The sequence below is a fragment of the Elephantulus edwardii genome, unplaced genomic scaffold, assembly GCF_000299155.1.
Source record: "Elephantulus edwardii isolate Elephantulus edwardi_28Jun2011 unplaced genomic scaffold, EleEdw1.0 scaffold00011, whole genome shotgun sequence".
Classification (NCBI taxonomy): domain Eukaryota; kingdom Metazoa; phylum Chordata; class Mammalia; order Macroscelidea; family Macroscelididae; genus Elephantulus; species Elephantulus edwardii.
In genome coordinates, this window is record NW_006399761.1 from 2424945 (window position 1) to 2429014 (window position 4070).

Genomic DNA, 4070 nt, shown 5'->3' on the forward strand with positions numbered 1-4070 from the left:
GGCCCTTTAGAGTAGTGAGAGAAGATCTTCACCCTGAAACCTACAGCATCCCTTTTCAGCAAGAAGTAGCTAATAGAATACATCATCGTCCCCTTTTCCTTCTGAATCAGGGTGAAATCTCTCTCAGGGAGGAGTGATAGGGAATGACAAAGGACACACTAACAAAGGAAATTAATCAGAACTGGTTTTGACAAGCACTGTGGCAATGGGACAATTAAAACAGACTTTCAAGGGGAGAGAAAAAAGAGGAACGAACTGGGGGGCGGGTAGAGAAAATAGTGCAACAATGAATGAATGGAAATCCAAAAATCTCTGTAAATGTTCATTAAAATTAATAAAATTTTAAAAAAAGAAACAACAGCAACAACAAAAAAGAAACTAACTGTAAAGGAAAGTGATAATTAAGATTTCTTATCAAAACTTAAAGTTTTTGCTGGTCCAAAGATACTGTTAAAAAGGGAAGCTATAGTCTAGGGAAAATAGCTTTCCAATCTTACTAATATATATCTTTAATAGAGAATTCATATCCAGAATAGAACTCCCACAAATTAAAAAAAGAAAAAGAAAAAGAATCCATGAAAAATGGGCAAAATACTTGAAACATGTCACTAAAGACAATGGTTTAATGGCTAATAAGCACACCTTTAACTATCAAATAAATTAAAATTAAAAACACAGTAAGATGATATTTTACCCTCACGGTAATGGAGATCTGGCAGCCTACTGGTAAGGAGCTGCTGTGTAAATTCAAAGGCATGCGGTTCAAATTCACCGGTAACTCTGATGGAGAAAGATGGTCAGTCTCCACCTGTGTGATTTACTGCTTCTGAAAACCCACTGCTTGGTTCGCTATGAGTCACTTTCAACTTGAGGGCACATAACAACAATGTGGTTAAAATGAAAGTCTGTTGTTTAGTACCACTGAGTAGGAACCAACCCATAGCTGACCCTCCAGTGGGTTTTCAGAGGCAGTTAATCACATCCATCTCCCTCCTTACAGCTAGTGGATTCGAACCACAGACCTTGGGGATTGAAGTGCAATTTCAAAGCACTAACAAGATGAAATCCTAGTGAGTGTATAAGGAAACCAGAGTTCTCATGCACTGCTGGTAGAGGTACAAAACAGTACACTCATTTTGAGAATGGTTTGACAGCTTCTTATTAAGTTAAACATGAGTAATATATGACCAGCAAGTCTACTTCTAGTTATTTAGCCAAGAGAAATGAAAATACAGATCCAAAGACCTGTAAATTATTTTCACAATTCACAGCAGCTCCTCGAGTCTGGGGGTGGGGGTGGGGGGAACCACTAACCTAACTAGACCAGAAGCAAAAGCTTAAATGTCCATTAACAGATGAACCAATAATAAATGGTGGTATGATAGAATAGAATACTGTTTGCAATAAGAAGGAAAGAACTGTGTGATGCTTGGAACAATAGGAATGGGTTTTAAAACATTATGTTGAAGAAAAGAATTCAGACAGAAAAGAATTCAGTCTGTACCCTCCATTTTTTAATAGAGCTGAAGAACAGGAAAAACTAAAATGATGAAAAAGCAAATAACCATAAAACAAGCAAAGCATAGCAATGGTTGCTTCTGGGGTAGGAAGGGAAAGACTAGCTGGAAAGTGTTATGAAAAAGCTTTCAGAAATGATGAAGAATTCCTATATAATAACTGAAGTGTGGTTTTTACTGGTGTATTTATTTGTCAAAACTCACCCAACTGTACTTTTTTTCCCTTTTATTATTTTGTGTGTGTACCGTCAAATCGGATCTGACTAGTACAGGAAGAGATTGTCCCTCCTTCTCCAGCAGAGCATCTGGTGGATTCAAACCGTGCACCTCTGGGATTGTAGCTCAGCTTCTTGCTACTTAAGGCCACCAGAGCTCCCTGCCAACTGTACTCTTAACGTACACTTTACGTGTATGTAAAATGTATATCAAGAAAATGAAAAACTCAGGTTTATGATAACATTAGAAAAATATGGTTTAATAATTGCTTATGGAAAAAATTCTACTCTACATTATCTGCAATTGATTTGAGCTCCAAGCATGGAGGATTTCTGAAAAGAAAAGAAAACAAAAACACCTACATTTATATTATATGATGGAAGAGGGGATGAAAAAAGGAAAAACCCAATGTACATGAATGAAAGACAAAAGAATAAGCATTATAGGTCTACACTAATAAGCCATTTGATAGATATTTGATCATTCAGAAATGGCTAGAACAGTACATAGATAGGGAACTTCCAGAAGTTTATGTAGGATTTAGAAGCAGCTGTGGCACCAGGCTGATGTCAGATGGATCCTGGGTGAAGTAAAGAATACCAAAAGAATGTCTATTTATGCTTTATTGACTATGCAAAATTTGACTGTGTGGATTTAACAAGTTACGGCTAATATTGACAAGACTGGGAATCCCAGAGCACTTAATTGTGCTCATGCGAAATCTGTACTTAGACCAAGAGACTGTTGTGTGAACGGAGCAAGGGAACACTACATGGTTTAAAATTAAGAAGGAGGTGTGTCAGGGTTGAATTCTCTCTCAATACCTATTCAGTCTGTATGCTGAGTAAATGATTTGAGAAGCTGGACTCTATGAAGAAGAACGTGGCATCATTATCAGAGGAAAAGTCATCAATAACCTGTGTTATGCAGATGACACAATCCTGCTTCCTGAAATTGGGACACCTTGAAGCATTTGTTGTAGAAGATCAAAGAATACAACCTTTGACATCAAGAAAACAAAAATTCTTACCACTGGACTAATAGGCAGCATCATGATAGATGGAGAAAAGATTGACACTGTCAACAAGTTCTTTTTACTTGGATATACAGTTAACACCAACAGTCAGGAAATCAGGAGAAACATTGCACAGGGAAGGTCTGTAGTCAGGAGTCTACAAATTGTTGAGGAGCAATGACATCAGTTTGAGGACTGAGGTGTGTCTAAGTCAAGCCATGGCCTTTCTGATCACTTGCTGTGCCTTTGAGAGTTGGACAGTGAATAAGGGTGACAGAAGAATCAATGCCTTTCAGCCATGGTATTGGACAAGAGTACTGAACATCCCATGGTCTGCCAAAAGAACAAACAAATACAACCTGTAGAAAGTGCAGCCAAGGTGCTCCTTGGAGGCAAAGATGATAAAGCTTCACTTCACATGCTTCAGGCTTGTTGCTAGGAGAGGCTGTTCCTTGGAGAGGGACTTGATGATTGTGAAGGAAGGGTCAGTAAAGGAGTGGAAGACCCTCAACTAGGTGGATTGACAGGGTTACTGCTACAGTAGGGTCTAGTGTTTCAAAAAGTGTGAGGATGGCACAGGCTAGGACAGGGTTCCGATCTTTTATTCATAGCTATGGGTCACACCCAACTCAATGGCAACCAACAACAACAACACCAACACTAATATATGTTTCACATATTTTAAGAACTATTCGCTATATCAATATTATTTTGGTTAATATTTTTAATCTATTTGGTTTTAAATTTCCTGTATTCTTATATTTACCTTATGTCTTTTTAAAATCAGTTTAATTTTTTTATTATACAGGTTTATTTACAAAGTTCACATACATTGTTTTTCACACTGAATCTTTCTCATTTGTTTCACCCACCCCACCCTAATTTCTTTTTTAAAATCTAATATAAAATAAACTGATAGCTTAGTGGCATGACATTGTGCAGCCAAGCTAAAGGCAAGTGTTCGTTCCATCCACTACTCCATGGGAGAAAGATGGGCAGGCTCCTCTCGTGCAGTGTACAGCCTCTGAAAACCCAGTGGAAGGTCAACTGTGAGTCAGTTCTGACTCCAAGTTACATAACAACAACAATATAAAATAATAACAGTTTCTTTCTTTAAGCTGGCAAATTTAATTCATTTATACTCATTGCAAGAACCTATGATGATGAAGGAGGAAGTTCAAGTTGCTATGAATTGGCAAAAAACAAGGCTCCAGGAGTTGACTGCATACCAATTGATTTATTTCAACAAACAGACTCTGCCCTGGATGTGCTCACTAGGTTGTGCCAGGAAATCTGGAGGACAGCCAGCTGGCCAACTGACT